The sequence below is a fragment of the Alligator sinensis genome, unplaced genomic scaffold (assembly GCF_000455745.1).
Source record: "Alligator sinensis unplaced genomic scaffold, ASM45574v1 scaffold1089_1, whole genome shotgun sequence".
NCBI lineage: Eukaryota > Metazoa > Chordata > Crocodylia > Alligatoridae > Alligator > Alligator sinensis.
Genome location: NW_005842030.1, coordinates 1,604,078 through 1,615,348, shown reverse-complemented (window position 1 = coordinate 1,615,348; position 11,271 = coordinate 1,604,078).

The window sequence follows — 11,271 nt, the reverse complement described above, 5'->3', positions numbered from 1 at the left end:
ATTCTCCCGACTGAGAATCAAAGGGCAATAAGTGGTCGGTGGCAAGAAGAGAATGCTATGCCTGACATCAGGGTGCCCACTCATGCTACACAGTCACTTAACCAGCAGTTGGCTTCACACAAATATGGAAGTTTTGGTGTTTTTTATGTACCTGGTACTTAAGTCTGTTTTTTTCAACGTTTGAGATGTTTATAAGGGCTCCCCTGCCTGTCTGCTTCTGGAATTATAAAGCTTTTTCACACAGTCCGGGCAATTCCAAGAACTGCAAAGCTTGTGCTCACACTGTGTAAGACTTTGCTTTACCCAGTTCACCATTTCAGAAGGAAGGAGCGAAGCCCTTCTGAGCATATATTTTAGTACCAAGTGCTCTCGGGGATTGTCTTTACAAACAAATGTCCAGAAATCAGCATCAGGCTAGGCGGAGAATAAAACTATTAAAATGTAGGGCAAGAGTCTCAGATAGTAGGACCTGGGCATAGCTCCATGGAGGTTAATGGAGTGATATCAAGTTGCATCAGCTGAGGATTTGGCCCTGTGTGCGCTGTATGAAGGGCATTCTGTCCATCAGGGTATTTATAAGGCATCTATTCCCATCTTCTATGATGTACAGAGTGCCCTCAGCTCCTATTAACTTTACTGGCAATTGAAGGCACTCAGCACCTCTAAGATTAGCTCCCGAATCAATGACAAAGCCAAATGTAGAACCCAGGAGTTCTTGCTGCCCATTTTCTAACCACTTTAATTGCTCATGCAGAAACCCCCCTGAATATTTTCCAAAGCTGGAGCTCTTTTGTTTCTGACCCAGCCTCATTCATTCCATAATCAAGAGGCACAAATAAGAGAAGGGGAACGATTTCTATTTACAGTTATATAAACAGACTAATGGGGCCGCGTAACCAGTTTAAATCCCGTTTTTTTCCCCCTTGTTTTATTCATTTGGGTTGAAATAGAATGAATTTTCATTATGACTCAGAAGAGTAATCCGTTCTGACAAATTAGCAGCTAAACTGATTTGGTGCAGTACCTCAGTGATTATAATATGGGCTATTAGTCATTGTTCAACTCACATAAGAAATATGACAACTCTTTGTCAATCATTTTGCTGGCAACTGAAGCATCAGGGAAAACAAGCTCGATTTGGGTACTTCAGCTAAGCCTTAGAAGATGGCGGGTTTCTTGGTTTGTTGTTTTTGTGCCTTTACTCTCCTGCGCACCAAAGCACCCACAGCAGCAGGACTAAATTCATGAGTTTAAACTTAAGCACAGGCTTATGTGCTTTGTTGAATTGGGCTCAAAGTTGGAATGACTCTAAAGCGTTTTTTTATTAAATCAGGACCATTGTAAAAATCAGTATGTATTCCCTGCAAATCCGCTGACAAACAAAAGTGCCTTTAAATCAGAGCCAAACACATTTTCTTCCCCCCACTGGACCCTTATGTATGAAAATAATAGAATGCCAAAGCAGAGAAAAATGTCTTGGGTCATTTCAGCTGTCACTTCACCTTTCTCCTTTTGTGCCGATCGGCCCACCTCCCCCTTCATTTAGCTTTAGCGTCGACTTTTCACTAGCTCCTTTTTCTGTGTGGACCTCTCTTTTTTCCCCTCCGTTCTTTTGTCATGCCCCTGCTCCCCACAATTCAAACTCAAATGTACAGTAAGCGGAGCAGCATGTTCCTGCATAAAAGCACTTTAGGCAATGTTTGCTTCTGGAGTGCTAAGAGCAGATCTCTTACAAGAACCGCTGACTGTATCAGCCAGCACGCCTAATGGCTAAACCAGTGTCGCTCAACAAGAGTGCTGCAGGGAGCCATACCATGTTGGTACTATAAGGTTTGCAAACACAGTTCACAAGATAAACCCAGAGATTTCAAATAGGAACCCATTGTTGTGGGCTTTCTGAGTATTTTGCAACACAAAGAACAACTGCTTCCTTTATTATTTTTTTCTGTAGTAAAAAAAACAAAGTGAAAAGTAAGACCTGGCATTTTCTGAGGGGTGCCCTGAGCTTATCTAGGGTGCCTCAAGTCTGGAAAGGTTGACAGCCACTGGATAAACTGTGCTCTGGTGATGGCGTAACACTACCGACAGTTTCTGGGCTCCAGCACTGAGTGTCAGTGGATATCCACTGGGAAATAAATCGGCCTGCTCACAATGAGTATGTAGAGGCATTACATTTAAATCGAACTAACTCAGGTTAGGTCCATCTAAAAGTGCATCTCTGCGGGCACTCAGGAGGGTTAAATTGGGCAGAAAATGATGGGCCCAATCTAAGTTATCTCACCTGAGGAAGTAAACTAAGTTAGATCACACAAAGGTTAACCTAATCTAACAAACACCTACGTGCATTGGGAGCACAGCCACAGGGCTAGGAAAGCCCAGCTGGTTGCCCCAGCCTTAGGGCTCAGTTCTACCTGCCCACCCTGACTGGGCTATATTTGGGCCCCTGGGCCCTCTACCCCCAGACTGGCACCCTCACGCACAGACCCACCACCCTCCAATCCTGCAACCCGGACCACCCCCCTCCACCCGATTCTGCTCATCCCTCCTCCTCCCTCTACACCAGAGCTTTCCAAACTTTTCATGTTGGTGACACACTTTTTAGACATGCATCTTTTCACGACACAGTAATTCAGTTCCGGGGGAGGGGCCAAGGGAAGCAGATGCGAGTAAGGGAGCTCCACGGTGCCCTTCCGCAAAATTTTCTGCATTTTGCGCGACACACCTACACACTGCCGCCGACACACTAATGTGTCGCGGCACACAGTTTGGAAAGCTCTGCTCTACACCAATTTACCTACTCTGATTTCCCCATATGGCTCCCAGGAGCAGGGAAGGGCTGTATACACCACTCTAGGTCTACATTCGCTCAGCTTAAAGTAAGCTGCGTGAGCACAAACCTGGTGTGGAGAACACCTGTGCATGCCCAATATATTTAAAGCTACACAATAACCCAAGAGGAGGTTGAGATTTCTAGTTATACAGAAGCTGGGGAAATACTTGACAGGGGCTAATCTGCAGCTCTATTTGCTAATGTAGTGGGTATATTTGATAATGTTCTTTACAAGGTCAGGCATTTTGTCTCCATTTAAAAAAAAAATGCTTCAGTTAGATTTCTGTCAGGAAAGATTTGAAACAATCCGGTCTAGAAAAGATTAGCTACTGGGTTTCAATGCATAAGGTCCAAAAATATATCAAGTAGCCAACTAAGAGGAACATGTTTTAATGTAACCATATAATTACATTAGCAATTAATGGTAGTGTTGGAGTGATGTTATAGTTAGGAAGGCAGTTGGTGCAATAAAATATATCATCCAAAAAAGTTCCTTGCCATTAGCCATTAATGAAATGCACAGCTTTGGTCATTTTTGCTATGTTCTCCAATTGCTAGTATTATTGGTCTTGCAATAATGCGTAGAGGCTCGAACCAAGGTGATGTCCCTATAATGCTATATAAGCACAGGACTCTTCTCAGCATCAGAAATATTGTAGCTAGAGATCAGCAAAACATCCAACCATTTGAAGTTTTGGCTTGGTTTGGATGAATGTACATATGCTTAACTGCGAAACAAACTGATTCAGACTCCATGGTTGTCTGTCAGGCATAGCTGGTGAACTCAGACTGGTGGGAGGAGTGGAGCAGCACATGGGAGCAGGATGGGGTTTGCAGCCGGCTGGAAGCAGGGGTGGGGGGTGGTTTGCAGCTTCTCCGCTCCTGGCTGGAGTGCCTGGCTGGCTGCAACTCCCCCCGCTCCCAGCCGGCTGCAAACCCCCCACCGCTCCCATGTGCTACTCCACCTGCCCCACCAGTCTGAGTTTACCAGCCACACCTGTTGTCTATACACTTGCTCCCATGTGAGGGGGCAGCTTAATTAGAGCAGCTCCCAGACAGCAGTTCTAATTAAAATGCCACAACTTCACATGTATTCGGCATGCTGCATTTCAAAATGGCTGCAGGGGTGCTTTAACTAAAGCTTGTCTGAGTTTTAGTTAAAGTGCCCCCTCCCCCATTTTGAAATGCAGGGTGGTGAATACACATGACGGTGAGGCATGCTGGAGTATTCTAATTAGAATACATTAGAGCATGTGTATAGGCACCCCTAAGACTATTGACCATGCCAAATGTGCTTGAAAGTCTTGTGAGAGCTGTTCCTTCCTGTTGCTTTCTTCTCAAGATTTGATGTCAGAGTTTCTGAGGTTGAGGTGGGAGGGAGTAGAGTTAGGGAGATCCCTGCAATGGAAACTAGTATACATGGTGAACCACCTATTCCATGCTGTTCACAAAGTTTCTGTTGAGCTTCAGCTCCAAAACCACAGACCTTTGGCAAAGGTTGTGTTTCAAGAAAAGAACTTCTAATTTATGTTACAATCAATGTAGGAAAGTTAAAGCATATGCCTAAGTCCCAGGGAGTTCACTGGGGGATAAGCATATGTTTAAGGGCTTAACTCACCAGATAGAGACTTTATCACATGCTGAAAGTTAAGCATTTACTTAAAGTGTTTTGCTCACTCAGGACCTGAAGAAGCAACTTAAACCAGTAAAGGGCACTGATATACAGGATATCTGAAGTATATAAAGGATAATAATAATAATACAAATGGGTAAAAGGAAAGTCTTTTTGTGTTTCTTGTGGCTACAATACATAAATTCAGAGAATTTCAAACCTGGTTATCTAATCTGTGGTTTCAAGGACACGTGGAAGTTAAGAGCTCTAATCCCCTTGAATTTCAGTCAGGCACCTCTCTCGGGTACTTGTGAAAAGCCCAGGCCCAGTCCATCATTTTAAAAGTGTACCATTTGTTATTTTTATTTTACACTATATTCTCAAGTGCCTTGTCCAGTCTGGTTTGTAATGACTCTGTTTCTGCGGCTTTGTCTACTGAGAAACTATTTCAAAAGGTCAAAGTGCTCTCACCCATTATTAGAAAACATGACAGCTATCTATACAAAATGTAGTGCGGTGTTGGATAGAGTTGTTTTTACATCCCTTAAAATGCCTTAATATTTTTTTTCCTAATATTCAGGCTAAAGCTTTTCTTTGCTCAGAAACTTGCAAATACACCTATTCGTACTGCACTGAACTAAAACATTTTTTATTTTCTGACAACTAGAGTACTGTGATCATGCAGAGCTACCAACAAGTTAATGCATCTGATGAGGGTAAATGAATTCAGATTGTTTTCTTGCTATCTATATCTGGCCTGTCCCATCACATTAGCATTTTGCCAACGTACAACATGATGTGATGTGACACCTCTTAATACCACATGATGTGACACAATATAATATGACAACAATGTAAAGGAATCCAGTGCTTTTCAGACTGGGTTTTCATCCTTCATTTCCGATAGGCCTCAGACAGTCTCATAGAAACAAAACTGATGAGATGAAAGCAAGCAGTAAGGAATCTAAATACCTAAAAATCAATGCAGTCTACCAGCTTCACCATCCATTTTCTGGAATCTCAAGATTATTACTGACTATGCAAGTGCAAATTTTACATGTTATGCAAAATTTTATGTTATATCTCCTGATAAACTTTGACATTGTGATTCCAATCAGATAGACTTCCAGTTGATTGGGGTCTAGTTAAGACTTCTGTTAGCTCAACTATGGAAAAATTGTCTTGCCTGATGGTGTTGTTACCTGTGGATTACCAGATTACTAGTCTGAGTCTACAGTCTGTAATAGTATGCATGGTCGGGACTTGGTCAGCTGTCATAACAAAACTGTAATAGCAATGAGAATGGGCATGTCATACTCAAGCAACTGGATTACTTAAAGGAGAAAACATACATTCCACTGAGCGTGACAAACAGCAACAAATGTGTTGCCTTTTAACATTTGGGTTCAAATTCTCAATGGGCATACATCAGTACTGGCATTCATGGCACCATCCCATTTTGTGTCAAGGGAGGAATAGGCCCTTAATTTTCTATTAGGCATTTTTCAGATGAATTGGCTTTTCCTATAAGCAGTTACTTGAGCATCCGTAGTCATTCATAAAACTCACTCTTTTTTTTTTTTGGTATTGACCGTAAATACCCTCACATTCCGCACTGTTATCTCCTAACACTGTTTTTGTTCTCAGACCAAATGCCATTCATCAATGAGATTTGTTTCCTTTCACTGCTTGCCACTACTTGAACTCTGTATCAGGAAAAAAAAAAATCATCAAAATCCAATGAGAAATATGAGATTCTGCAAAAAGGGATATTAAAAATGAAAAGGAAAAGAAAGTAAAAACTTCCTCTCTCTCATGAACTGGAACATCTTTTTCTCTCTGACATTGCTGCCTCACATCTGTCATCTAGCACTTGATACCAGTGCATTCATCAAATGCTGCCTCTTAGATCAAGTGCCAGGCGGTTCACATTGTCCCAATTCATCATAAAGCCTAAATATGTCTCTCTACTTTGGGGGCTGGAAAATATAGGTTAACAAGCCCGGCAAAACTTAGCAAAGTGTATGATGCAGCGCTCACCCTGGAACCCAGGTGCCATGGTGAATTTGATAAGATTCCAAGAGCGGAAATCACTAAGACAAAAGTTGGCCAAACTTCTTAATGGAAAAAGCAGTCATAATGTCTACTGTCAACTCAGGATGCATTCTCCTGGCACTTACTACTACCTCTGCCTTTTGTAGACTGACTTTATAAAACAGACGATTTTACTATAGGATCTTATGACAAGCATAATTGTTTCTGGAAAATTCTGTTGTATTTGTGTCTGTGTGAGCTTCCATAGAGTCCTCTTTTCCAAAGCAGAGAATCTGTTGATTCTCTATGTTTACTGACTGTGTTTTCTCACATACAACGTGCTCCAGAATATAATATACACCTTGTTTTTGAAAGACAGAATGAAGGGAAAAGATCTTTCCTTTTATTAAATAACTGAGTAGCAACAGCTAAGGAGCTAATTCTGCTATTTGTTCTGTTCTCTGTGGATCTCTGCAGATCTCCCTTCTGGTTTCAGAATCTGCTGTTACCGTATTTTTCATGTATAATACATGCTCCAATTACCTGCAACTGTTTTTTTGGGGAAAAGAAGCATATTGTATGTGACAAAATACAATGCACTTTAAAATACAAGTGATTGTGGCTAGTTCCCTGTATGTTTATGGTAATAATTACTGCTTCATATCCTAACAGTATGTGTTTTTGTACTTCCTTTTGTCATACGGCTTGAGGATTTATGGGACTGGGCTTCTTGCCTCCTTAAAAATCAGTATATATATATTAACACTATTGCGGTGATCCATTATTGTGGAACTCTATGGCTTGTTCTATGAAGAAAGTCAGAGCTGATAATAGTGGGCCTCTTTTATCCTTAAAGCATATCAAGGTTTTGCCATGTACCTATTTCATAGGCATGTTGTAAAGATCAATTTGTTGAACACCTTAACTATATGTACTATTTAGCCTGATGTCAACCCCACTGAAATCACGGGGAGTTACTTTGTTTATGATTAGCTGTGAATAGAAAACAAATATAAGATGGTCTCATAGTACTTTGATAAACGTGAAGAGCTACATAAATACCATGAATTATTAGCAGTAATTATGATTACTAGATGTGACTATGCTAGTATCCATAATAGTATTTATGTTTTTCATTGAGTTTGTTTTTACTTTTGGGGAGCTACTTATATTGTCAGTGGAAATCCAGTGAGAAACCACTTCTATCTACTAGATCTAGTGTGCGCTCCTAACTCCACTGAAGTCAGTGAGAGGAGATCACCCTCTGTGCTGCTCTTTCAAAATGGTCGATCTCCTTACCATGTTTAAATCCTCCTTTACAGAAGAAGAAGGGGATGATAGCAGGTAGGCCTGTGCGAATAGGGAAGTATTCAATTAGGATTCAGCCAATTAAGAGGACAGTGATTCAATTTGGATCACTGTCCCAAATCGATTCGGCCGAATTGGCTTCGGAAGATTTGGCACTGATTCGGAGAGTTTCGGTGTTTTGGCCATATAGTATAATGGGGAATCACTGAAATACCTATAACTTTGTCATTCTTTTGGCAGATTTGGATGAAAACAGAAGGGATGGTAGCCCCTTTTGAGGGCATGAAACCTGCCAAGTTTCAAGGAGATAGATGCAGGGGTTTCTGGGAAACTGCACCTCAAACTGTTCAAAGCAAAACTCGTGATGTGTGGCTTTGTGTCTGTGTTAAGGCACAGCCGGATGAAAATTGCAGGGATGGTAGCTGTTTCTACATCCCTCCTCTAGAGCACTGATTGGAAAGGGGAAAGATCACAGTCACTGGCCAGCTACAGATGTCAGTCTTCCCCCCCTGCTCCCCTTCCCTCTTCTCAGTTTATGTTTTCCTGAAAGGCTGCCTTCCGAATCTCCAAATCTTTTTCCGAATCTTTTCCGAATCAATTCAGAGGCTTTGAATCAAAGGGGTGTTTTGTCTCCCGTTTCAATTCGAATTTGGTGATTTGGCCTCCAAATCAGGCCGAATCTTCTGAGGAGGATAAAAGAGGACTGAACTCAATCAGAGAGAGAAATAGAGCTTGTATATATGAAAAGAAAACTTGCTTGGGACAAAGGCAGGTGGCAGTTCTCCAGATACCTAGGCAGAGGGTCTGGAAGAAGGAAGGAACAACATTAGCTGTTGAGGAACAACATTAGCTGAGAGACCTGCAGGGAGCAGAAATCAATAAGTGGGATGCCCCAGCTAGTAGGGCAGTAAAGAAAGTAGCAAATAAAGAACTGGAAAGACTACTGAACGTGCAGGAGGTCCGTATCACTGCTGAGCCCCATTAGATATTGAAAGGATTCATTGAGCCTGAAGGAAGAGAGCGGACAAGCTTTTGTGTTTTATGGTGTGAGAAAACAGTTATGGTGATTTTGTTTGATGTGTGATAGAAGGTAAACAGCAACAGCATTGGGGCTTCAAATCAGATAGGATAAGCCCTACCATAAATTCAGTGTCACTTTGACCCTATAAAATGCTGCTTGAGGCATTCAGTAACATCTGTGGACAAACATGAACACACACAAATGTAATTGGAATACAAACTGTACACCCTTCTCACACACAATACCAGTACATGGCAAAGAGCCTAGGGCAGGGGTGGCCAACCCATGGCTCTGGAGCCACATGCAGCCCTCCAGAAGTTAATATGTCTCTCCTTGAATCTTTGCACAAGCACATGGTGACCAGCTTCCACAGCCGTTACGTCACGTGACGTGATGTGACTGCTCACAGTGAGCACATTACTCAGTGTAGACTCAGAAATTTGGACTACAGAGCCATGAATTGGCCAACCCTGGCCGAGGGTCTCATGATGAGCAAGGATCCTGGTTTTCTCTGATAAAAAATATTCCCCGATTTTTGATTTAGAAAAAATAACCCCAAATCCACATTTTTCCATGAGTAAAATGAAACACCACTGATATATGCCAAGTCTGCTGGAGTGTGCTAATTGCCATGCTCCAGCCAGCCTCCACACCTCATGAATCAACATCCCCGCACTTGTTCAACAAGCTTTAGTTAAAGCACCCCAAGCACCATTTTGAAGCACAGGGGTACTGATACAAGTGTTGGGATACCAATACATGTGCTGCTGCAGTGCATATATATTAGTGGTGTTTCATTTTACTCATGGAAAAATGTGGATTTGGTGTCACTATTTTTAAACTGAAAATTGGGGATTTTTTTTTTTTTTTATCAGAGAAAACCAGGTTCCCTGATGATGTGTCACGGGGTTAAGAAATAGGAATAGGGACCTAGAGGGTTTCTTTATAGGACAATTTTCAGAGGGATTCACTGCCTTGCTGTAACAGTCCAGGTCTTGTGTTTTCTAAATGGGGAAAGTCATAAACACATTCAACCAGATCAAGTAACCCAGATCAAAAGTTTTCTGGCAAGGCCATGGCTATGTCCCCAGTGCCATTTATCTCTGCGGGGTTGGAGAACAGGAGGGAAGAAGAGCAGCCATCCTTTTGCTGAGCCACTGCACTGAACTGCGCCCATGAGTCTTGTTGGTGAGGGGTGTTTTTCAGTGTGCTGTGCTGTGCTGTGAAGGAAGCTCCGGTGCTGTGAAATCCAAACTGTTGTTCCACGCACAAGGCCAGGGTCTAAAGCAGAAAGCTTTCAGGACTTCCCACAGAACCAGAACAGTTTCTGTTTGATTGCAAAGCTCTTAAAAACCTTGATTATATACAACCATGGTTCAGAGCCTTCAGGGGAAGAATACCAAGCACATTAGATCACTAAGAAAAACGATCACTAGGGACTACAGTACATAATAAAGTATACATGTGAGTGTCGCACAGAATTGCCCCCACAAATATAAATAAATAAATGGGGACCTAAAACAAAGCTTGCAACATCCTTCCACGTAATGGCTTCATAGAAACATGTTCAACATTATACAAAGCTGGGAGTACAATATGAACCCCTGCAGACTCTGAAATGTTGCAAGCTGCAGGATGCAGAAACCCACAGAGAAACCAAAGCAAAGGTTTAATGGTATTTTAAATGTTATGACTATACAGAAGGCAAATTTTGCAATATAATCCTTTTCAGAATTCTTTATGTGCTATAAAATAGGCAGGAGCTCTGTGGCTGTCCTCTAAATCTAACTGTGACCAACCAAAAAACAAGTGCTGACAGTTTGGGTAAAGCAGCACTTACGGGAAATAGTTTGCAAAATGAGAGAGAGTTTAGAATATCATTGAGGCTTATGTCTCTTTAGTTCTCAGCACTCCCATTATAAATGTGAATGGATGACATACATACGTATTTCAGCTTTGAAAGAATCCACTTACAACTAATATTTCTTGCTTCTGTAGCCCAGGTAACTCGGGTATGTACTCCCATTCTCCAACTGAAGGGGATTGTTAGCTGGCAGGTGTGCTGTGGGGGAACTGCAGCCCGCACGGTTTCCCTCTGTCCCTACAGAACCAGTCCAGGACAGTCAGGGGACTTCACTATACACATTTATTTACATTGACATATCACAAGGGAAAGAAACATGGACATAAACATATGTATAACATATATTTATATATATAAGATATCTAAACAAATAACATAAACAATACCCTCTGGGTAAATGCCATAAAACCTTATACCAGTGCTCCAGATACAGGTAAGTCACAGGTAAGCATCTGAGCTGAAACAGATAAACCTTAAAATTCATAGATTCATAGATTGTAGAGTCGGAAGGGACCACAATGGATCATTGTGTCCGACCCCCTGCCCCTGGCAGGAAAGAGGACTGAGGTCAGATGACCCCAGCCAGGTGACTATCTAGCCTC